Raw genomic sequence first — 25,416 nt, 5'->3', positions numbered from 1 at the left:
AACAGGCAGACTGACTGAAATACACTGCTGAGGGGAGCAGCGGGCAAGTCAGGAGAGGCCTGCTGTGCCCTGTGGGTTTCTCCCTGGCCGCCCGGGGAGCGAACTCGTGCTGCAGAGGCTGTGGACCACTTCATAGTGCTGTGCTTAATCCCTTGTGCCACCAGGAAGGCCCCAAAGGCTTATTTAGAAGTGACTTTATTCTGAAACTTGATGTAAAGATAGGCCAAAGAGTACTGAATGAGACTAGGAGGAGAATCATTTCTCTCACAGCTGGCTTGATAACCTTCAGCTGTAGATGGAAGCCTGAGTCTGACCTTGACCAAAAATGGCTTATTGATTTTTGTGGTGGAAGTAAAATGGCATCATTATTTCATGTGTCTTGTGAAAATAAATTCATGGGACTTTAAAGAAGCAAATGTCAGTGTTTTGCTTCTTTTGTATTTGCAGTGAAAAACATCATAAAAGTTCAAAAGCTGTCAAACATGTGCTGCTTCTATAACACCTGTGCTAGGAAAAAGGTCTTCATCTAAAATGATCTGAACTTTTGTGTAATTTCTCCCCTCTCAATAAATAAATGAATTACTCAACAGTGTGAGTATGAGGTTGACTTGAGATGTACAAATGAATAATCTTCCTTCATAAATTTCATGCTCCATTGATACCTCATAGCAGAATAAATCTGAGGAACATCTTCAAAATTTCAGATTGATAATATGATGATAGTAATCATTAACACTTACTTGGCACTAACTACCAGGCATTGTGCCAAATACTTTATATGCTCTCTCTCTTTTACTAATTCTAACTTCCCTTTGAGGTAGATCCTAGTATCCCCATTTTATGGATAGGGTCACACGGAGGTTAAGTAAACTACTTATAGTCCTAAAAATAGGAAGTGGTTGGTTTGGCCTGGGACTGAAACACAAGCCTCAACTGGAGTCTACACATATTGGGAAGAGAAACCTGTGAGAATTCTGTTGGGTTAGGTGAGTTTTTGTTCTACAGTCACCTTTATTAACTTATGCAGCTCTGTGTTGGCATTTGCTTTGTGGAACCCCTTCTTTCAGTTGTTCTGTGCTGGACCATTAGACTCCTTGAGAGTAGAATAATTTATTTCTTTGTGATTGTACAGGACCTAAACTTTTTATGCAAGACAGTTAGATAAAAGGTCCTGATACATAATAAAGTCTTTGGAAGAAGATGGGGGAGAATAGCTGGCACATCTTTGTAGCTTCCCTATAAAATAGCAAAGGCTAGAGGCAGTGTTCATCAGCACTGCTTCTGGAAATAATAGAGCTCTCTCTCTTGTGTTTTCAACATTTCCATAGCTTGACTTCAGAATTGCTAATGCGGTGAGCTTTTCTGACATACCTGTGTAGGGAGGACTAAGCTTTTATTCTATCTTCTTAGGTTCTGTTTCTGAGTTCTGTAAGTGAAACTGACAGATTAACAGGAGAAAAAAAGGCTACAGATTTATTTATGTATTTATTTTTGGAGAACAGAAAAGGTGGATAGCAGCAGGCAAGATAGGAGAGGTCTGCTGTGCAAAATACAGATATAAGTGATGTTTTTAATATTTTTATGCAGAAGGCCTATACAAAGAAAGAAGTGAAAACTTGAAGAAGTGATTAGAGTTGGAAGTTTAATACCATTTTAATGAAGGGAAAAGTTACTGGACAACAAAAGAAGAGTTTTAGGGACCATAAATTATGTGGGTAAGTATATGGAGAAGCAAGTGGAATATAAGGGTTATTTTATTCAATGTGTTTATGCAGACTCATCTAGATGCCATCTTTGGCGACAAAGGTTTTCCCCTCTTTCATGTATGGGAGCAAGAATCATCTAACAAGGGGAATTTATGTCCTACCTTTCGGTACATATGGAGAGGGTAGAGGAGTTCTTCCTATGTCTGTTTTTTCTTAATTTCCTTTAGCTCAGAATAACTCTGATGCCAGGGTGGAATGTTTGGGTATCATATCATCATCCCCTTCCCCTCATACCTCATACCCAAGGAAGAGGAGAGAGAAAAGCAAATTTCAGTGGGTTGCTGTGCTCTGTCAAGATTCTCTATGAATTTATCAATCATCCCTCAATGAGGTAGGGAGAAAGGATTCTCTATTAGACAAATTAAAGGAGTGGGGGTGGGGTGGGAATTACAGATACCAGCATAGAGAGAACTTCTTGGTCCTTCTGAACAATTGCATTATATTCCATTGTCTTTAACCAGACTCAAATTAATGTGCATCTGAATTGTTTCCACTCTTTTGTTAGAATGAATAGTGTTAGAACGTCCGTGTAGCTTACCTAAGTTAACTAGAGAAAGTACTGGCAGTAAGATGGTTATGTCTGAGGATATGTGCATTATCATTTCTAAAATGCTCTCCTTTGTACCAATGTACCTTCATGCCCAAAATGTGGTAATATGCCTTAAACAGAAAAACTGCAATGCTTGTGGCAGGAGATGGCAATGTTACAGAAGAGGGGAAACTTCAGCAACTCTTAAAAGCTGAGAAGGAATTTGCAAGGTAGACAAGGAGGAAAGTTGTCTGACAGGAGAAATTACATAATGCTGTGTCCTGTCCATGTATGATTCACCTAGTAGGTGCTGAGCTTATTTCAGAGAAGCCAGGGAAACTTGGTGCACATGCAAGGAACCGTGATCTGGAGAAATTTGTTCCAAATTAAAGAGAGAGCCAATAAAATGTCCGTATGTCAGGCCTCTACATATCTGCATATCTGTTTGTCTGAATGTTAACCAGAGCTGTGGGTGTTTAGTTTGCAGCCATGGGTAAACAAGGATCACTTGAGCCTGTGACTGGTGGGACTTTTGTAGCTATCTCTTTCCTATTCATTCTTGTAAGCATTTTCTCACTTTATTGTTAGGTTCTTGTCAGCATTTTCTCACTTTGAATTTTTGAAAGTTGTGAGGCAAATTCCTTCACTTATCTTGGGTAGGAGTTGGGGGAGAGTTTTATATTGTGTTTTTGATTGGCATGGGATTTTTACATTCTTCAGCGTTTTCCAGGTTTGACAACTACTTTTTTTATATTCTTGGGACCAGAAAAAAAACTCAAGATAGGTCTTTTATGCCTATTTTTTCCTGTTTCCCAGAAAGGTAGTTTGAATTCAAATTTAAAAAGAGCTGTAAACAGCTGAAGTTATTTCCTGCTAAAGGGACAGCCTCAGATCCCTTATGAGTATCTGAAGTCCTAGTGAGTCCTCTGGGTATCCCTCCATGCCAAGGACTTTGCTTGGTTCTGAGAATCTCATGGGTTTTATTTCAGGATTCCCTCAAGGAGGGGCATCTTGAACCTTTTCACTTACAAGAGCCAAAGAAATGACTTCTGCCTGGAGAATATTCTGGAGTGACTGTGTCTTTCAGAAATCTTCTGGTCAAATCTATAATTTGGGGGACAACATCTCCAATTTCTAGCTCTCTGATCATGGATGAGTGTGGCTAGGCTGAGAGAAGCCCCTCCAAGCCTTTTGACATGGTTGGAAAGTATCTTAGATTGCAAGAGATTTACAAGATTCCACAGTCACATTTCCTTGCTTGAAAACCATATTCATGACTGTTCTAATATGTTGTCTGCCCAGCTTTTTAGGTTTCCTGGCTCCTTTGGGGCTTATTGTTTGGAAGAGTCAGTGCAAGTTTGTCAATAGTAGCCCTGAGTCTACCTAAACTATTTCGTGGCCAGAAACTGACAGTGAAACATTTCAACAGAAACCAAGCCCTCCAAAGTGAACTTTCTAAATGGTGTGCTGAATCTGAGAATTTCAACCTTATTTTTCTGTTGGGTAAAAATCATTCTCTTTTATTGCCCTCTACTCACTTTTATTTTATTTTTTTAAAGATTTAATTATTTATGCATACAAGAACTGGAGTATAAGCCAGAGGTGGGAGAGGGGCGTGAGAGGATTCACCAAACCCCGTGTGGGCTGAGGGTCCGCGAACGCGCTCACCAGCGCCCCTACCGGCGGCCCCTAGAAGTGCACCTTTGCGTAAGCACAGTCTGTTGGGCGGGATCAGGCTCCAACCGGGGGCGGAGCCTGGGACTCATCAGCGCTGCTGGGCCAGGTGAGGACTCTTCCCCACTGAGTGGTGCTGGGTTGCCGGGGCTTTCCGCGCCGGCCTGTCTGCCTGCAATTTTGGAAGAGGCCGCGGTCGCCGCCCGTCTGTGGCTTCCAGGGGTTGCCCCCCTGACAGTGACCCCGCCCATCCCTCATAGGCTTCCTGGAATCAAAGTTCAAACCTTGCTTTGTAAAATTGCTCAGCGTTCACTCCAGGAAGGAGGGTTGTCAGCACTTCTTTAAAATAGGGACGGTAATAATTTTTCCTTTAAGAGACTGGTTCTCAGGCCTCCGGTTGCTCTGTCAGTTACTTAGGTCTCACACAAAAAACCAAAGCCTTTTTAAAAAAAAAAATAATGTATATATACAGGGATTCTGACATAATGACATTTTTAGGAAAATATAATTATATTAATGGGAATAAGTTTTATTGCTATAACTTTAGAATGCACAAAAAAATGTATTTGTACTTGTTATTATGATGCTCTTGAGTGTTAGCTTTCCACTAAGTATCTTTGAAGCCAAAGATAAAGATCTGCAATTTGTCAGGACAGTTGACAGAGAAGGTGAGTTACTTCTGCAGCTGGACAGTCAGTATCAATGAGAGCAAATTCCTAATCATTATTAGGGAAGCCTGCAATTTAGATGACCAATGGGTCTTGGTGGAAAGCAACTGCCCTAGAAAGTAACATTCTCCGTCTTCTATCCCTGTGGGCAGCGAAGTTATTTTCACTGTCTACTCATCTGCTTACTAAATTAGCATATGGTTTTGTACACACAAGGATTGGGAGGGAATCAGGGGTGTTCCTAGAAATGTGTAAGGGCAAATTCTAATCTCTCAATCATCTGTGACGGAGACCTGTGACTCTGTTACAGGGCAGGGAGAGGGCCACTCCGGACCCCGCAAATCTGCCTGTTCTAAATGGGTTCTGCCATCTGCCGCATCAACACAAAACATATGAGACTTTAATGGGAAGGAACTTTAATACAATTAGGAAACAATACAGAAAAGACAAGGAATATAGTTTCTTTTTTTTTAAAGATTTATTTATTTTTTTATGCAAGCACTGGGTACAGTCAGAAGCGTGAGAGGGTGAGAGAATTCACCAGAGCCAGAGCGGGAAGCGGAACAGGCAGACTGACGAAATACACTGCTGAGGGGAGCAACGGGTGGCAGGAGAGGTCTGCGCGCTTCGTGGGACCCTCGCCGGCGGCCGGGGATCAAACGGTGCTGCAGAGGCTGCGCGCAGCCTGGCAACCCAGCGCTCAACCACTGCGCCACTAGGGGAGGCCCCGGAATATAGTTTCTAAATCAAGCACCCAAAGTTACCCGTCCTCTCATGGGTAAAAGTCCACCCAAATGGGATTGGCCCAGAGCAAGGCCCCAAAGCCTGCCACAAGTCTAAAGCATCTTCCAGTGGGGACCCACAGAAAAGGATCAGAAACAACCAGACAAGTCTGGAGGGAAAAGAGCAAAATCAACATCAAGACAAAAACCGTCACTGTCACCTCCCCACAGGTCTCTCACCCACATCTGTGTCAACCAGTCCATGACCAAAAGGCAAGAGTAGTTTCTTCACATGTCTCTCTGCTCCATGTGCCTCCTCCAAGTCTCCTTCTGGCTCAGCTCTCCATCCTGCTTCTTTCCTTCCTCAGTCTTCTCTGTAGCTTCTTCTCTCTGCTCAACTCAGAGTCTCTCTGGAACCTCCTCCTTTCCTGGGACCACCCTATTACAACTCCAGGCTAAGAAAAAGTTAAGATGATCTTTTCCTAGAAGCCTATTAATGAAAAAGTTAAAAAAAAAGTTTATGAGCAACTTACAGCTTTAGGAATGGGTATGAAAGGTGCCTTGGGCCTTGTAGTGACTGATGTTAGTCACTGAAGGTGTGCGACCCCGAGAATTGTCACAGCCCCCTCCCCACATACTTCCACCCCTGCACCCTTCCCCATGAGTTTTTTGTAAGACTGGTCCTGTAATTACCCTATTTCAATTATAGATTTTGTAGACCACTGCTTTTCCTTTAGTTTTGGCCTTGTCATTCTCTAGGAGAAATCCTCAGGGATTCCAAACCCTTGGGCCCCTCTTCCTCCTTCCAAAGATCAATTCTAGGATGGAGCTGGAAGGAATTAGGCTTAGTGAAACAAATCAGAAGGAAAAAGAAAAATATCAGATTTTTCTTTCTGAAGTTTCACTTATAGGAGGAACATAGGGGAACTCAATAAGGGATCAGGGAAAAAAATACAAAACTAGCAGGCAACTATAAACCTGGAGTCATTCAGCAGAGGAGGGAGAAGGAGAGGGATCAAAACAGGGGCAGGAAAAGCACAAGAGACTGTGGTGATGATGCATGGGTGACTTGATGGTAAGAATTTTATGGGGACTACATCTGAGAGGAGAAAGCAAACTACAAAAATGAACAATCATGTAAAATTTATATAGAGAAATAAACGGAAAAAAAAGCAAAAATCAAATCTAGTTGGGGCAAAAACTTAAACATTGGTTTGGGTTAAGATTTTTCCCTGGCCTTTTCTGGGATTAGTAGGATTCTTTGATATTTCTTCTAGTTGTTCTGTTCCTAAACAATCTTGACTTTCAGGGCCAAACTAGTTGGAAGGTGGGAAGGATCTCTTTGCCTGAGGCATCCCCCTGCCTGGCCTGAACTTTCATCGAGATGCCTGATCCAGGAGGCTGGTGGGTATGGTGCCCACTAGAGGTGTTCTGCCCAACTTCCCCAGGGCCACCAGGCAAGGTTGACAACTTTCATGATTAAAAACATGACTTTTAGGAACATTTCAGACCATTTAAAGGAGCACTGCGCTGTGATTTGAGAGAGGAGCAGTTAGGGCAACCATTTTCCACTTTCAAGGTTAACGTCTTAGTGAATAAATGATTTTGGAAAAAATGAATGGTTTAGACATCTTGTTGCTTTCCTGTAGCTGGTGCCTCTGAATCCACAGAATTTGGTTCTGTCGTAACTGATGTCAGTGTCAGGACTGTCGGGTTTATTGAGCAGGGGTCCTCAGGGTACCTTCTGAGAAAATTTCACCGGAGCTCCCTTTTCAGCAGCACGTGAGCTTCCCCACAAGGCAGAGATTAGTTATCTCCAAAAGGGCAGGTTTATTCTATAAAAAAGGAAAAGCAAAAAGACTGCTTGCAGTCACAAGAGGGCAGAAAGAGCTGCCTTTGAAAGGGACAGGTTTGCTAAAAGAAATGCTTGTATAGACACAGGTGGGCAGGAGAGCTGTCTCTTGCCAATGCAGAAATTGTACTGATAAAGTCTTCTTTTTGGGAGGGATTTGTTCCTTTGTGGAATTGTTATGCATTGTTAAATTAATTACTTCTAAGGTTTGACTAGGTTGTTTTGTAAGGACCAGTAATTCTCTACAATGACCCTCAATCTCCTTATCCCTACCTCTCTAGTCTGCGCCTCCAGATACTTTTTTAAAAGGATTTATTTATGCATACATGCAAGAAATGGGTGCGGGGCGGGTGAGAGGATTCACCAGAGAGAGTAGGGAGCAGAACAGGCAGATCCCCTCTACACTGCTGAGGGAGGCAGTGGGTGTGGCACCATGTGGGTTGCTCCCTGCCCGCTAGGGATCTAACAACTGGTGCTGCAGTGGCTGGTGACAGCTTGACAGCACTGTCTTTAACCTCTGTGCCACCAAGGAGGTCCCCCTCCGGATACTTTCCATAGCAGCCTGACACTTGCTATAGCAGTTTGGCAGCTAAGGATTTTTCATTTCTATAGCTGGTTTAACAACTATGCTAATCATTTCTACCCCTACCTTCCAGTTTCTGATCTTGTGATGCCAACATCCTAAATTTTCTACTCTTAGCCTCCATCAGTAACTTTGTACTTCCCCAGAGTCTCTCTGTTAGCAGGCAGAAAAAAATGAGAGGCACCCCAGGGGCCCAAACCTGCATGCTGTAAATGGGTCCTGCCTTCTGCTGCAAAAAGACAAAAATATTTTTAGTAGTTACAACCTTCAACAGAAAAGAACTTTAATATAATTAGTATGCAATAGGAGAGAAAAATTACATTTAAAATAGTTTCCCCGTGGAACACCCAAAGTTACCCATCCCCTTGTGGGTAAGTGCCCAGGCAAACAGGGTTGCCCAAGCAGGACCACTGGGGCATGAAAGCTGCCATAAGTCTAAGGCACATTCTGGTGGGGACCCATAGGAAAGGGGCCGAAGGGGCCAGGCAAGTCTAGAAGGTAAAGAACAAAATCAAAATACAATTCAAGATAAAGGCTGCCACTGTCAGTCTCCTCATGGGACTCTTACCCACATCTCTATCTCTTTCATGTGTCTCTTTCCATGTCACCCAAGTCCCTGGTTCAGGCCCAAGGCAGAGATGCAATTGCTGCTGCTTCTTCACACGTCTCTGTGCTCCATGTCCTCTGTCTTCTGCCTCCAGCCCTCTCCCAAGTCCTTTTTAGCTTCCCCTTGTTGCTCTGCAGCACCCTTCTTTAGGGGCAGGGACCCTGGAACCTCCCCTTTCGGAATTACACTATATGTCTTTTGTTGAGAAAATTTGAATCCTTTTTGTGAACTGAGGAGTCCAGTTTTCAAAGTTTATTCTTGGTTCTCTATATTTTCCTTTTGTGTTCATTAATATTTCTTATACATCCAGAGCTAGTGTTACACAGAGTTCCAGTATTAACTAGAAATGCACCTTCAAGCTGGCCCCCATGCATCCTTAGGGTAAGGTTTCAGTGAGCTCCTCGCGCCCAGTTCTTTGTCTCTGGAGATTCTCTTCTTTCCTAGACACGGTGTATTCCTTGCCCCACGTCAGGTTTTAAATGGGTTCTGCTATATATAAAGGAGATATCTTTATCATATTGCCTGGTTTAGTTTATTCTAAAACATATATTCTGAGAAATATTTTAATCCAAAAATATCCCATTTAATCTCTAAAGACTGGTTATATAATAAATATAGATATGAATGTATATTAAACACACACACATAAAATTTTCTGGTCTGGTGTTTTTTCAAATTGAATAGTGACACGGTAGTAAGTCAGTAGTTAGTTGTGACCAGCATATTAAACAGATAGAAAGAGATAGAACAGAGCAATAATAGAAAATTTAGGTGAATAACTTTTTGTGAAATCATTTTAGTTGTATGTGTGTGTGGTGTGTGTGTGTCCTGAGACCTGATGTGAAATATATTCCTTAATGTGGTTCTCAAAACTTGAGCAATCTGTTGCTCATCTGTGCTAATCCACTCAACCATCTGTGCCCATCCACTACCTAATGTCTCTCTCTTTCTCCAGCCAGCCTCCAGGCAGTCCTACTTGACATTCTCAGATCACACTTCCTGGCCTCTGGCTGCTGTCTATATACTGCTCTATATTCTGGGGGTGTCTTTCCCTGCTCCTCCTTGCAAGGGTAACTCCTGTTTTTTTTTTTTCCAAAATGCTACCCCTTGTATAGCCCACACTGACCTAAGAGCCTCTCCACTGTTTGTAGTATGTACACCATGTTATCACTTTTGTGGGTGTACTTGGCTTTATGTATGCTCATTTTTACCCCAATTTTACTTATTTATTTTTTTTGTGTCATCAGGTCCGGGAAACAGAGAACAAAAGAAGCCTCATTAAAATACTCCACTGGGCCTCCCTGGTGGCACAGGAGTTAAAGACTCAGCACTATCAAGCTATCACCAGCCACTGCAGCAAGAGTTCAATCCATAGCCAGGGAGCTGACCCACATGGCATAGCAGACCTCTCCTGTCTTGCCCACTGCCCACTGTCTCTGGTGAATCCTCCCACCCCCAGCACCTCTGGCCTACACCCCAGCTCTTATATGCATAAATAAATAAAATAAATCTTTACAAAAAATATTTGGCTGGTAAGATACAAAAACTTAAAATTGTCCTTCAATGGGGCATTAAATGGAACATATTTTCCTGGTTATGTATGGAATTCCTATTTATAGTGAATTCAGAATTAAAGAAGAAAGTAAACATCATTCATAGTGCTAATGCCCAGAAATAGCGCTGTTAATATTTTGATGTTGTTTCATTTCAGTTTTTCTTCTGTGCATGCCTTTGTTTTACATAGCTGATTGTATATATAATTTTATTATTGGCCTATTTTTATATAACAGTAAAGCATAAAATAACTAATTTTTAAAAGTCATGCTAAGCCTTTTATTATTATCATTATGGTAACCTGTATCCCAATATATGTTCATATTTACATATTCATGCATTTCTGTTTTGGCTGTAATTCATATTCATTGCTGTTATGGTCTGAATGCTACTATCCACCCAAATCCATATATTGAAGCCCCAACCCGCAGTGTGATGGTATTTGTAGATGGGATCTTGGGAAAGTAGTTAGTTAGGGTTAGGTGAGATCCTGAAGCCCGTCTTTATGAAGGGATTAGTGACCTAAGAGAAGGAAAGTCCATGAGGGCTCACAATGAGAAGGCAACCACCTGCATGCCAGCAAGAGTGTTCTCAACAGGAACTAAATTGACTGCCACCTTGGTCTTAGACTTCTAGAACTGTGAAAACTGAAGGCTGTTGTTTTAAGTCACCCAGCCCACAGTTTTATTAAGTACCCTGAACTGACAGATAGCTTTAGGTTTCAAAAATGATGACTTCAAACTCACATTTAATTATTTAATATCCAGAAAGGATATATTATGAGCTGTTGAACTTTGTTTGCTTAACAAAAGCATTAAGATTTCTCTGTTGGGTTGTGTAAATGACATATTCCCTAATAGATAGGAATAGGAGTTTATAAGGCTATCTTCCAGTGAAGATAAAAACACAAAGAATAAGTCTCTAAGTAAGGTTAAAATTTGTAGTTATAAAAATAGTTAACACTTATGAGTACAGGTAGTACTTTAAATGTATTTGTTTAATTGCATTTTATTGCCAGAGTGCCAGTATTAAAAGCTCAGATCTCGCTAAGGTTCATCTTGACTGTTAAGAGCATGAGCTCTGGAGGTAGAAATCCTGGGTTTACACCCCATCTCTGTGCTATCCTCACTGTGTTATCCTAGAATAATTACATACCCTCTCTTACCTTAGTTTTTTTCTTCAGTATCATAGGGTTAATAAAGTATTTACATATCTGGATTTTTTTTCAATTTTCTTACATTGTTGTTCATTTTTGTATGATATTTGATTTCTCCCCCAGGTGTAGTCCCCATAATTCTCCACTGCACCTGTGAACCATCTCCATAGTTCTTGTGATCTTCCTTCCCCTGTTTTGGCTCCTTTCCTTCCCAGTTCCCTGCTGTATGCCTCAGATCTATGGTCAGCCTGCAAGTTCTGTCTTTTTCCTGATCCTTTATTATGTTTCCCTATATTCCCCCTGTAAGTGAGACCATCCAATATTTTCTTTTTCCTTCTGACTTATTTCATTTAGCTCTATCCCCTCCAGTTCCATCCACGTTGCTGCAAATGGCATGCCTATCTTTTTTTAATTGCTGAATACTAGGAATGTTTTGAGAATTAACTGAGTTGCTATACGTTTGTACTTTGCAAGGTATCTGGCATGTGGTAAATATCCATAAACCTGAACTAAGAATGGATAATTCCATTTTAATGGATAATTCCATTTTAAAGATTTATTTATTTTTATACAAGAACTGGGGTACAGACCAGAGGCACGGAAGTGTGAGAGGATTCGCCAGAGACAGAGCGGGGAGCAAAACAGGCAGACGACTGAAATACTCTGTTGAAGGGAACAGTGGGTGTGATAGGAGAGGCCTGCCACACTATGTGGGAATCTCCCTAGCCTGCCAGGAATCAAACCCCATGCTGCAGAGACTGCGGAAAGCTTCACAGCACTGCCAGTGCTGCGCCACGGGGAGGCCCTGGATAATTCCATTTTGGATAAGAGATTTTGGCATTGGGAGATTTTCCATCTCAGTCTTGGGTGTATAGATTCATTTGCCCAACTAGTCATTTCAGTATAGCAAGGCTGAAACTCAGACTGCATGTGGAGTCAGTGAGAGGCAGATTTGCACCCTCCATGTTGTGGCATAATGCTTCTTTTCTCTGACTTTTAACTTACCAGAAGGGGGGGGTGTGCTATGGGCCAGTGGGCTTTCTGTAAAGGGCCAAACAATAAATACTGTAGATTTGTGGTCACAGATGGTGTCTGTTGCAGCTGTTCAGCTCAACCACTGTAGTGCGAAAGTAGCCATGGGCAATGTGCAAATACTGTGTTCCAAATTTTATTTATGGACACTGCAGTTAAAATTTCAAATAATGTTCATGTATTGCAAAATATTAATTTGATTACCCACTCAACCATTCTTGGCTCATTGGTTTTACAGAAACAGGCATTGCTGTCATGGGTCAAACATTGGATTCATTTTGCCTTTTGTAAAAGGTGATTTGACCAGTGTAGCATTTTTTACTTAGATTTCAAGGACCAAAATAAATAGTTTTCTTATTCTTCTCTCCCCACCACTCTCAAACCCTACAAACTGACTTTGGAAGCAGAAGCAGTTCGTTTTGGGAAAAATTATCTCTAAGGGCCTTTACTCCTTCCTCTAACTCTTAGCCAGTCAAGATGTAGTTGGCAACCAGCTTGTCATTTGAAATTTTGAACCTCGTTCTTTGGGACTTTTATGTTATACTGAGGAGAAGAAATAAAAATAACCAGCAATTTTGACCCTCAATGAGAAAGTAACCAAGTTTGCTGAAAGGCACTAAAAAGCATAAGCAAAGAAAAAATGGATAAGAAAGGCACACTGTTAATAAACAGAAACCCTCTTGTCAGAAAACACACTGGCTACTGTTTTTAATGGGTCTGCAATCCCTGCAGCTGAAATCAAGATGCGTTTCAAATTCTTTAGGTTTTTAGTATTTTTTAGATATAGATAAGGGGACTTAGAGAGAAGAAGTTGGAATAAGGAAAAATGAAAACATGTTCACAGGTTTTTAAAATTAGTTATATGCTTTAAAAGTGTATGTGTAACTAGAATTAATTGGCTTTGATTTACATAATCCGGGGAAGATCCAACTCATTACAGTGGAAACTCTTGGATATTGCTGAGCTCACATGATATCCTTTGCAAAGAGTATAGCTGCTGTGCTTTATTTTCAAGCAGTGGACTTTTGTGGAATGATGTGAATAGAGATCTTCATCAAGAAACTTGTTCTGTACTAATCATACCTCATTTATGGGGTTGGAATCTGAAAAACCCAGGGGAAGCCATGCTGGCCCACCAGAGCACAGCTGTTTCCTTTCACCCCAGCAATCTAAGTGAAGGGCCCTGCCTCTTGGATATGATCTCATAGCAGGAAACATCCTGTTTTAGCATGCACATTTAATATAAAGATGTAAATATGCCTAGTAGAAATTACACTAATACTTTTATTCACCCTGAGAGTATTTTTTGTGGTCACATCTTTTTCATGCCCCTAGGATATAAATTAAGTTTATGGTCCCTGCATTCTCTTGGAGAAATTAAGTATATATATATATATATATATATATATATATATGCATGTATACATATATGTATATATAATGGTAAATTCTTATTTTTCTATGATTCTCCCTTCCTTGTTCAATAATTCTTTTACTCTTCTTTCTTTTTGAAAGCTCTTAATATTGGTTATAACTATCTGCTTTTGGGAGAGATGGGAAGATACTGTTTTATATATGCTAGCTGAATTTTGAAATTCACAAAGAAAGAGAAGATAAAATTTATTCTTTAGTAAGTCCTGTAGCAAACCCCTAATTGATCAGAGTTTAGAATAGTGCCTTTCAAATTTTTCTTGACCTAGATCTTTATGTATGAAAAATTACTTAGTCAATTGAAAGTGCAAACATGTATTATCAGAATGTAAAAATATTATATTAGTGATGATTTTGATACTGTGAATTTATGTGTCCAAAATTTATTATAGAGATAGAGAAAAGTATAGGTATAGATTGAGTTATATTGAGAGACTAGGGCCTCCCTGGTGGCACATGGGGTTAAGTACCACACTATGAAGCAATCCACAGCCTATGCAGAATGAGTTCAGGCCAGGGAGAAACCCACATGGTGCAGCAGAACTCTTGTCTTGCCCGCTGCTCCCCTCAGCAGTGTATTTCAGTCATTCTGCCTGTTCTGTTCCCCACTCTGTCTCTGGTGAGTCCTCTCGCCCCTGCATCTCTGGCCTGTACCCCAGCTCTTGCATGCATAAATAAATAAATCTTTAAAAAAATTGAGAAACTATTTCCACTAATAATTTGCGAGTGGGGGGAACCGTTATCTCCTTTGTGTGATTGCCCTCAATGAAATAGCATCATCAGCTTTAAGGTAATCTTCAATCCCAGGAGGTGAGGAGGTATGTTTTGACTTCAGTTTCTATTAGGGAGGAAAGAAAGCTTACTAAATTGGTGGCATTATCATGGCAGGCAGCTGATAAGTACCAAAGATAGCTAGCACCAAGATACCTTCTTTTTCCACAATCTTATTTTAGAGAGAATATTTGTTTGTTTTTTTGTTTTTTTATAATAAATTTTATTTTTATATTCCCCATACAATTGCAACCCCCCATTTTGACCCCAATCCCTCCCCTCCCTCCACCACCCCCCCAAAAGTGTCTCTGGTTCATAGATTTTTGTTGATTTTGATTTTCACTTTCTTATAGTTATTCATTTTCCTGGTTCCTTATTTAAGTTTTCTAGATTCCTGCTATGAGTGAGACCATCCGGTATTTTTCTTTTTCTTTCTGGCTTATTTTGCTGAGCATGATCCCTTCCAGTGCCATCCATGTTGCTGCAAATTGCATGTGTTTATCTTTTTTGAATGCTGAGTAATATTCCATGGTATATATGTACCACATCTTCTTGATCCAGTCATCTATTTTTGGGCATTTGGGCTGTTTCCAAAGCTTAGCTATTGTAAATAGTGCTGCTATAAACATAGGGGTGCAGGTGTTCTTTGGAATTGATGTTTCTGTGTCCTTTGGGTAAATACCTAGGAGTGGAATTGCTGGATCCTGTGGAAGCTCTATGTTTAGTAGGTCCAGAAATCTCCACACAGCTCTCCATAGTGGTTGGACCAGTTTGCACTCCCACCAACAGTGCTGAAGAGTTCCTTTTTCTCCACACCCTCGCCAACATTTGTTGTTGCTAGTTTTTTTAATATGTGCCATTCTCACTGGTGTAAGATGGTATCTCATGGTAGTTTTGATTGGCATTTCCCTGATGACAAGTGATGTTGAACATATTTTCATATGCCTGTTGGCCATTTGCATTTCCTCTTCAGAGAAGTTTCTTTTTAGCTCTTCTGCCCATTTTTTGACTGGATTATTTTCTTTGCTGTTGTTGAGTCTCATCAGCTCTTTGCAGATTTTTGTGATCAGTCCTTTATCATTAGTGTTGTGTGCAAAAATGTTCTCCCAGTTGGTGGGGTTTCTCTTTGTTTTTGTTATTGTCTCTTTTGCTGTGAAGAAGCTCTTTAATTTGATGTAGTCCTAGCTGTTTATCTTTGCCTTCACTATCACTGCTTTGGGTGATGTGTCTGTAAAGATGTCTTTGATATGCAAATCACGTAGTGTTTCGCCTATATTTCCTTCTATGTATTTTATGGTTTCAGGTCTTATGTCTAGTTCTTTAATCCATTTTGAGTTGATTTTTGTATATGGTGTGAGTAGTGGTCAAGCTTCATTCTTTTGCATGTAGCGACCCAGTTTTCCCACACCATTTATTGAACAAACTTTCTTTGCTCCAATGCATAGTCTTTGCTCCTTTGTCAAATATTAGTTGACCATAAATCTGTGGGTTTATTTCTGGATTTTCTATTCGATTCCATTGATCTGTATGTCTGTTTTTGTTCCAAAACCATGCAGTTTTGATGATTATCTTGTAGTATAGCCTGAAGTCTGGGAGTGTGATGCCTCCATTCCCTTCTTTTTTTTCAGGAGAGCTTGGCTATTCGGGGTTTTTTGTGATTCCATATGAATTTCATCAATAATTGTTCTATTTCTTTGAAGAATGACATTGTAATTTTGATTGGATAGCATTGAATCTGTAGATTGCTTTTGGTAGGATGGCCATTTAATAATGTTTATTCTTCCAATCCATGAGCAGGGGATGTTTTTCCATTTCTTTGTGTCTTCTATTTCTTTTAACAGTGTTTTATAGTTTTCTTTGTATAGGTCCTTTACCTCTTTTGTCAGATTTATTCCAAATATTTGATTTTTTTTTGTTTCAATAATAAAAGGGATTTTTTTTGATTTCTTCTTCTTCAGCTTTATTGTTTATATAGGAAGGCTACTGATTTTGCGTGTTGATTTTGTATCCTGCCACTTTACTGAACTGATTGGAGTTGAATTGTTTTTCTGTGGAGTTTTGGGGTTCTCTATGTATTATTATCATATCATCTGCAAAGAGTAATAGTTTGACTTCTTCTTTTCCTATTTGATTCCTTGGATGTCTTTCTCTTGTCTTATTGCTCTGGCTAGGACTTCCAGTATTATATTGAAAAGCAGTGGTGAAAGTGGACATCTTGTCTTGTTCCAGATCTTAATGGAATTGCTTTCAGCTTTTCACCATTGAGAATGATACTGGCTGTTGTCTTGTCGTAGATGGCCTTTATGATGTTGAGGTATGTTCTTGTATCCCAAATTTCAAGGGCTTTTATCATGAATGGGTGTGCACTTTGTCAAAAGCTTTCTCAGCATCTATTGATATTATCATATGGTTTTTATATTTCTTTTTGTTGATGTGTTGGATAACGATTGATTTCGGATGTTACCATCCTTGTCTCCTGGAATGAATCCTACTTGGTCGTGGTGAATATATCTTATGGATACATTGTTGGATTCTGATAGCTAAAATTTTATTGAGGATTTTTGCATCAGTGTTTGTTAGGGATATTGGCCTGTAGTTTTCCTTTTTTGTGTTGTCCTTGTTCGGTGGTATTAGTGTAATGTTGGCTTCATAGAACGTGCTTGGTATTGTCCCTTTCTTCTCAATTTTTTGAAGAGTTTGTGAAGGATAGGCACTAATTCGTCTCTGAATGTTTTGGTAGAATCACCCCCATTTGGTAAATCCATCAGGCTCTGGCTTTTGATTTTGGGGGAGGTTTTTTATTTACCATTTCAATTTTCGCTAATTGTAATTGGTCTGTGTACGTGTTCTATTCTTCTTTTATCTAGGGCTTGGGTTGATTGTAGAGTATGTAGGAATTTGTCCATCTCCTCTAGATGTTGAACTTGTTTCTATATAACTGTTCATTAGTAGTTATTAATTATTCTTTTGATTTCTTGCTTGTGTCCGATTTGTGTTTCTACTCTTTCCACTTATGTTAATCCTATTTATTTGTGCTTTTTCTCCCTTTTTGCCCTTGTGAGCTGGCTAGCGGTTTTATCTATTTTATTTATTTTTTTTCGAAGACCAGCTCTTGGTTTCATTGATCTTTTGATTGTTTTTTTAGTTTCAATTTCATTTATTTTGCTTTGGTCAGTTTTTTTATTTCTTTTTCTGCTGGTTTTGGGGTTTTTGTTGTTCTTTTCTAGATCTTTGAGCTTCGAGATTAGGTTGTTCTTTGATTCTTTCTTGTTTCTTGATTGTGAGCATCTATTGCTATATAGTTCCTCTTATTACTGCTTTTGTGCATCCCATACATTTAGGAAATTGGTGTTCCTCCTTTGTCATTTTCAATTCAAAGAATTTTTAATTTCTTCTTGATCTCCTCGTTAGTCCAGTAAGGCTCGCAGTTCTTCCAAGTTACTCTCGTTTGCAATCTGGTGGATGTTTTTCTTTTGCGGTGTGCTTTTTTGCTGAGGAGTTGCTGGGTTTGGCATGTTGGTTTTTCTACTCCCTACTGCCTGTTTTTTCTATTTGCCGTATTCCTTGTGAAACTTGTTGCTGGTACTGGCCGGCTTTTGGGCGACCTCCCAGCTCACCACTGCTCTTGGGAACTTCTGCTGGGTTTCACAAGTCTCCAGCAAGAAATGTCCTTGCTGCAAAAATGCCAGCTGCCGGGACGCTGCTCCCCTGCACGCCTGGTCTGCCCCAGCGGTGGTGCTGCTCCCCTCTGGCTTGGAACTGCAGCTAGAAGGCGCCCAGCATGGGCAAGCCTCCCAGCTCTTACCTCTGTTCTCTCGGTGAGCCTTCTGCTGGGTTCAACAGTCTCCAGCAAGAAAGGTCCCTGCTGCAAAATGGCGATGCGGAACGCACTCCCCTGCACACCCGGTCTGCCCCAGCGGTGGGTGCTGCTCCCCTCTGGGCTGGAACTGCAGGCTAGAAGGCGCCCAGCATGGGCAAGCCTCCCAGCTTACCTCTGTCTCCTCGGTGAGCCTTCTGCTGGGTTCACACAGTCTTCAGCAGAAGGGTCCCTGCTGCAAAATGGCGATGCGGGAACGCGCTCCCCTGCACGCACGGTCTGCCCCAGCGGTGGGTGCTGCTCCCCTCTGGCTGGAACTGCAGGCTAGAAGGTGCCGGCAGGCAAGCCTCCCAGCTTACCTCTGTCTCCTCGGTGAGCCTTCTGCTGGTTCACACAGTCTCCAGCAAGAAAGGTCCCTGCTGCAAAATGCCGGTGCCGGGGACGCGCTCCCCTGCACGCCTGGTCTCTCCAGTTGTGCTTTATCCTTCTTAACACTTAGCACTCTCAATATATTTAGCTTAACTGTTACGGTGATATGTAGTAGTTACCATAGCCATTTTAAATAAAATCCACTTGAAATGTCTCATGCTTCTCAGCATTTGTGAGAAAGAATGAAAATAAAATAGTTGCTCTTTTATAGGTAACTAAGGTCTGCTAATTTGAATTGTGATTCTTCTTGCTGTTTAGGATATGACTATACTTGATAGTAAGCAGTCCTTTTTTATTTTTAAAGATCTATTTGTTTATGTATACAAGAACTGGGGTATAGGCCAGAGATGTGGAGGGGTGAGAGGATTCACCAGAGACTGAGTGGGGAACAGAACAGGCAGATCTATGGAAATACACTGCTGAGAGGAGCAGCGGACGAGTCAGAAGAGGTCTGCTGCTGCATGTGGTTTACCCCCCGGCCAGGGATCAAAGTCGTACTGCAGTGGCTGCTGGTAGCTTCATAGTGCCGTGTCTTAAACCCTTGCGCCACCAGGGAGGCACAGCAGTCCTTTTTGAATGCTAGTTTAGTGGCTCATTCTAGAAGCTTCTCTAATTCTTCAACAGAGAATAAAGTATATTAGAAATTATGTTTGAGTTTGGTAGCCCCAAGTCCTTCTAAGTGCTCTTTCAGGCCTCAGCTGTACACCATGCATACTGTATGTGTTTCAAACCTCAGAAACAAGAAATTTTCTTCTTTTTTTAACAATTATTTATTTATTTATGCATATAAGAGCTGGGGTGTAGGCCAAATGTATGGGGAGTAGGGGTGGGGGGGTTGACTGGATTCACCAGAGGCAGAGTGGAGAGCAGAACAGGCAGATCTACTGAAATATACTGCTCAGGGGAGCAGTGGGTGAGACAGGAGAGATCTGCTGTGCCATGTGGGCTGGCTCCCTGGCCAGCCAGGGATCCAACTGGTACTGCATTGGCTGGCAATAGCTTGATAGCGCTGTCTTTAACCCCTGCATCAACCTTTACCTGTACAAGGCCCTGTACCAGGTCCCCTTCCCTCCACTTTCACCTTGCCCCAGCCACTCTGAGCAATGATTAGGTCTGGGGTCAATCTGAGTCCAGAGAAAAATAACGATTGGCTGATGATTAGTAAACTCAGCCCTTCTCTGTAGGAGCTGTGTGGGGTTGCAGAGAAAAGGGAAGCGTGTGCCTGGCAAGGTGAGGAACCAGACAAGTGAAAAGCCAGCAGGGGCCTGCTGCCATCTCTCCTGCTGGGGTGATGGGAATTGCTTATCTTGCTTAGTCAGGAGACCAGCCCTACTGAAACCCTTAATACCTTTCACATGATATTTCATGCATAGATTCACATAAAGTATCAGACAAAAGATTGGGCCTCTTTCCAATCTTAATTCAGGGTGAATTCCTGGGTGATTTCAGGTAATTCATGCTATCTTCTCAGGTCCATTTTCTCTCTATGTTGTATGTGACCAGACTTCCTTGAGAAAACGATCAAGATGGAGGTTCTCAGAAGAAGGCGTCTAAGATAGCTGCTCTGTATATGCAAGAATGCGATTGTTGTTTAGTTGGGATTCTGCTGTCTTTAAGTTAGGGATTGATCAGTGCCAGCTCTTTATGATCTTTTAAGATATTTTTATTATTTCTTTAGATGTCTGCAAGGACTATACTGTGAGTCTTCCTTTTGATACTCTCTTTTAGCTTGTACACGTATAGAACATTGCCCAAAGTTGAATTGAATAGAATGTAAATCAACCAGTGAATTGAGTGTTTTAATTATTATTCTCTTGAGATCATATCTGGGATTGTAATTATAATCATGAATGACATCTTTTTTCTCTTTATTGCATTTCTTTCATCTGTTCTAGCTGTTTCTATTGCATTGTTTCATTTCTGCTTGGCTCACTTTTGAGAATGGAATAAATTAAGACCCAGACTTTTTATAAAATATGGATTAAAGGGCATTCACAAGAGGCTAACATCCTAATATTATAGAAAAATAAGATTGTGTATGTGAAGCGTTTTCTATATTTTACATAGAATGTTTCCTTTCATAATATTGAGGAGTTGCCTGGTTTTCTATGTTTAGTATAAATCAAAATATAAATAAATATCCCACTTCTATTTCACTGTGAACACTTTAAATAGACAATCACAAAATATACAGTTACAAAAATCAGTGATGGTGTTATAATCTAAATATTTTTTTCAGGTTCTTTAATTTATTTTTGTATTAGATGATATTGCCTTATCTAAACTCATTAGGTTGACATTGGATCTTGTTTCCAAAATTAGCCAAGGTTTGTCTCATCACTCCCATTCCCCCAAAGGAGCAGGAAATTTCTATTATTATTGATTTTGGTTACGAGTGGACTGCTTCCTCGTGTAACTTCTCTTTGGAAAGTTTGAAGTAATCAAGATAACTGTCTCCCCTCTCAAAGAGAAAATCAGGTCAGCAGAAAATATTTCTCCTGGCAGCTCCTCCTTCCGTTTGATGTTTCCTTTGTCAGGCCTCTGGGTGTGGGTCAAAAACAAAGTCAAACAAATTTTTTGCTTCTCTGCCTGTTAACCTCTATTGAGAAGTGGCCGTGGAAGTCAATTGCAAGACTAATGTTTTCTCGCAGACCCACCTTAGAAATGGGGTCTAAGATGCTCCTTCATATTAGGACATTCAGAAGAAAGAAAATGATCTTCCCTCCTCTCACCAAAGTGTCTTTACTGTTTGCATTGATTATAAAAATACCACATGCTCAGTGTAATGTAAAGTTGAATTACAGCACCCATAATTATTATTATTCAAAAAGTGTGTACGTGCATTATCAATGTAAACAGGATGTATCTGGCATACTATTCTATGAATTGCTGTTTTTTTCATTGCCTATTCCGTAGGCTCTTTGCTATGTCAGTGTCATTGGAGCTGTCAGCAACTTTTCTTTTCAATGACTCTATCATCTGGATGAATCAGAACTGACTTACAGAGTCCCCTCTTAATGGGCACTGTGTCACTTGCCATTTTCTGGTATTACATATGATGTTTTTTTTTATCACGGTAAATACACTAACCACCAGCCACATGTGGCATTTTAAAATAAAATTAAATCATGTTTAAAATTCATTTCTCAGTCATACTTGCCACATTTTCAGTCCTCTGGAGCATTATGTGACTAGCGCAGTGGTAGAACTTTTGCATCAGTGCATAAAGTACTTAGGACAATGCTGTTTAACATCATTGCTTTCCGTTCGTTCATTCATCCATTCTTCCTCATCCTCTCAGTACGGAATTGTTAAGAACCTCCTGTGTGCTAGGCGCTGTGGTAGATAGTTGAATATCTCACTCATAAAATAGACACCTTGGCCTCCCGTGCAGCGGGTTGAGTACAGCACTGTGAAGCTGTCAGCAGCCTCTGCAGCGTGGGTTCAATTCCCGTCCGCCCAGGGAGATTCCCACATGGCGCGGCAGACCTCTCCTGCCTCACCCGCTGCTCCCCTCAGCAGTGTCTTCAGTCCATCTGCCTGTTCTGTTCCCTGCTCTGTCTCTGGTGAATCCTCTCACCCACCCGCACCTCTGGCTTGTACCCCAGCTATTGTATAAATAAAAAATAAATCTTAATAAATAAATAAATAAGAATAATTTAAAAGATAAAATAAAATAGACACCTTTTCTTATAATGTTTCTCCAACAGGTTCTCTTTTCCCTCTCCATGATATTTTCTTTCTTTTGGAAAATATGAAGCTCTAAACCATTGGTTTAAGAATATTTAACTACTATCTATTGTCCCATTAAGTGTCTCTTTATGTTAAACCCTCAACTTTCTAAACTTAATCTTACTTGAAGGACTATATACAAAAGCTAAGTACAAATAATAGTTCCTGTTATTTGAGAAGAGGAAGCAAAATCATTTCTTGGAGGTGTGTGTTTATTCATGCTTTTATTTAACAAGTATTTTAAAAATACATCCTATATCAGGAGTGTACTTCCAAAACAAATTTCTCACATGGGCCTTTAATAGGAATTCTGATAAATAGAATAGATAATACTATTTACAGCAAATTTAGAATGATCGTGTGTCGTTTTTTCCTTCTGTTTTAGGACAAGTTAAGGTGTTCCGAGCTCTGTATACATTTGAACCCAGAACTGTAAGTATTCATTTTTAACTTTAAATTGATATAGAATGTAAAGCAATTTCTCTGAGACACTTCTGGCCTGTGTGGTCTGCCTTTCCTTTGGTGGATGTAAATAATTTACAGGAATGGATGTGCTCTTTTTTTTTTTTTACTGCACAGAGGTATGAAAGCTAAGCTACTTGATGACCTCTCTCCTCCCTCTCTCAAGGTCCTAGTCCATCTGGTGCTGATTCTCTCCCCCCACTTTAGATCACCAGGTGATCTACACATAAAGCATGTGACGCTTAGCCATCCCCCTCTGAATCTCATACTAACCATCCCCAATGCTTCCCTTAACCCTCTATATCAAGCTACACTATGATACTAGCTGCTAAGAGCACTTTTTTATGTCTCTGCTGTATATATATTTCCATTGTTATACTTTTTGTATACTTCCATAAGTCCAGCTGTCCATCCATATGTTAGCACCAATTATGTGCAGCCATCAGTTCAGACCTTGGGGATGGTGGGGTGACAACAGAAATGACAGTCTCATAGAAATTGCATTCCAGGAAGGAGGGACACACAAAGGAATGTGACTGTCATAGCTTGATAAGTGTTATGAAGAAAATTAAGGAGGGTAAGAGGCAAATAGGTGAATGGGGAAAAGAGTGTTAGGGTATTTAGGAATAGCCATTCCATTAAGGTAGCATTTGAGCAAAGACATGAATGAAGTATAGGGGCAGAGGAAGCAACAAGGAACAACAAGGAACATCCTTGGTGGGTTCTAGAAACAGCAGGGAGGACAGTGGGGGCTGGAAAAGTCATGGATGGATGAGGAAGGGGAGGTTAAGTGAAAGGTTAAGTTAGAGGTCATGTAGGGCATGGTGGTTATTTTTGTTTGTCTTAATCCAAAAGGACAGGTTTATTACATAAAAAAAGCAAAGAGGAAAAGGATGTTTGCAGACACTGTCCGAAAGGGACAGGTTTGTTAAGAGGGCACCTGCATAGACACAGGTGGGCTGGAGTGCTGCCTCATTTGGATTTTGTTCAGGTTGAGATGGGAAACAGTTGGAGGGTTTTGAGTATAAAAGTGTTTTTAGACAGTTAAATTTTAGAAGAATCACTCTACTGGAGGCATGGAATACTGACTAGGAGCAAAACAATGGAAGCAGGGGGTCTAGATAGTTAAGAGAGGGAAAAAAAACCAAGAAGGGAAACATGCTCTCTTTCACTTTTCTCTCTTCCACACTAGAGACTAGATCCTTTCTACTGTGGGCAACCAGCTAGCTACTAGCTTCATCATTGGGTTTGCCTTGGACCCTGTGTCACCAGAGTAGGCACCTCAGAAGAAGTGGCACTGAGCATTGATTCACTGCCATCTGTCCTGGCCTGCCTTCAAATCCCCGATCAGATGTATACTCACTGTACAAAATTTACTTAACCTCACATTGATCCTCTTCAATGGCACACAGCAAATTTATTAAGGAAAAAGATGTTTGTATAGACACAGACAAACAGACTGTATTTTAAGGATTATTAGGAATAAGAGAAAGTATGGGGAAAAAATAGGTACCTGCAGACAGTGTGAAGTCTTGAAGGACAAGATCTTCATTCTGAAAGAGTCAGATTTAAGAAGAGACACCTGCATAGGCACAGGTGGGCAGTCTTGGGCAAGAGCTGCATTTTATCAAAGCAAGGGGTGTTCTTTTATAGTGTTTTGGGGGATTTCATTCCTTTGTGGAATTTTATCCCTTTGGGGTCTGATTGGGTTGGTTTCTAACCCTACCTTAGATTCCTGGACGGTCCCATAGCCGGTTTAACAAGTTAATCAACCCTACTCCTACCTCTGGTTCCTGTTCTTGTGAGACCTTTTGTCTAAATTTTTCTATTCTCAGTTTCCATCATCAGCAGTTTGTTTTCTTCAGATGCCCCCCTCTTCTTGGCTTGTAGATGGCCATCTTTTCCCTGTGTCCACACACAGACTTTCCTCTGTACTTGTCTGTGTCCTAATCAACTGTTCTTGAAAGGACAAGTCAGACTGGATTAGGACCCAGTCTATAACCTCATTTTAGCAATTATTTCTTTAAAAAACTTGTCTCTTAATACTGGCACATTCTGACATATTGAGGGTTAGAACTAAACTGCGTGAATTTTGGAGGAACACAAAAATAAGGGAGTATGAGGCCCAGAAATTATTTGTTTTGTCACAAAGTCAAAGAGAGGGCTATCGTGTGACCCCGAGGCAGATAGGAGTGGGAGGCGGGGAGGGGGTTATCAATTGTCCTCCTGAGCCAGTCAGTGAATAGAACATTTTGTGCTGCTTCCCTAACTCTAAAATGGAAGCTGCGTTTACTCAGCTTGAGATCTTTTGATGTCTCCTCCAGTATCTTGTTGATCATCACATTTGTCCTTTCTCACTGACCCTTCTTCCTCTTGTCCTTTGTTCCTCATGATTTTATGTCTTTCTGTTATTTGACACACATAACCTCTCCATCTATCTGTTTTCTCCTGCCTGATTGATTTTCTAAAATGTAGCTTTGAATCCATCACCTCATTCAATCCTTTACTTGACTAAGGACAGAGTCCTCTGTGGAAATGCTAAAATAGCATTTCCTATGTGCTGCAGGTATGTTGATTCCCAAAGGCAACCAGCTACCCTCCTTCCCCTTCTGGGACCATGCCAGTCTGGGA

At 40.7% G+C, this 25,416-nt stretch overlaps 1 long non-coding RNA gene across 1 annotated transcript in view; it reads left to right on the top strand.

The window, feature by feature from the left end:
• The first annotated feature begins 859 nt into the window (after positions 1–859).
• The window catches only part of LOC129146221 (uncharacterized), a 68,677-nt gene continuing 44,120 nt past the window's right edge, over positions 860–25,416 (top strand). The window contains exons 1-3 of the long non-coding RNA XR_008552728.1: positions 860–986; positions 1,588–1,715; positions 3,598–3,798. This is a non-coding gene — a long non-coding RNA (uncharacterized LOC129146221). The remainder of the gene's footprint in view (positions 987–1,587; positions 1,716–3,597; positions 3,799–25,416) is intronic.

Source organism: Talpa occidentalis, unplaced genomic scaffold, assembly GCF_014898055.3.
Source record: "Talpa occidentalis isolate TD23 unplaced genomic scaffold, MPIMG_talOcc4v2.1 talOcc4.19, whole genome shotgun sequence".
Taxonomy (NCBI): domain Eukaryota; kingdom Metazoa; phylum Chordata; class Mammalia; order Eulipotyphla; family Talpidae; genus Talpa; species Talpa occidentalis.
The sequence above is the reverse complement of the archived record's forward strand: the minus strand, read 5'-3'. Positions and strand labels throughout refer to the sequence as shown.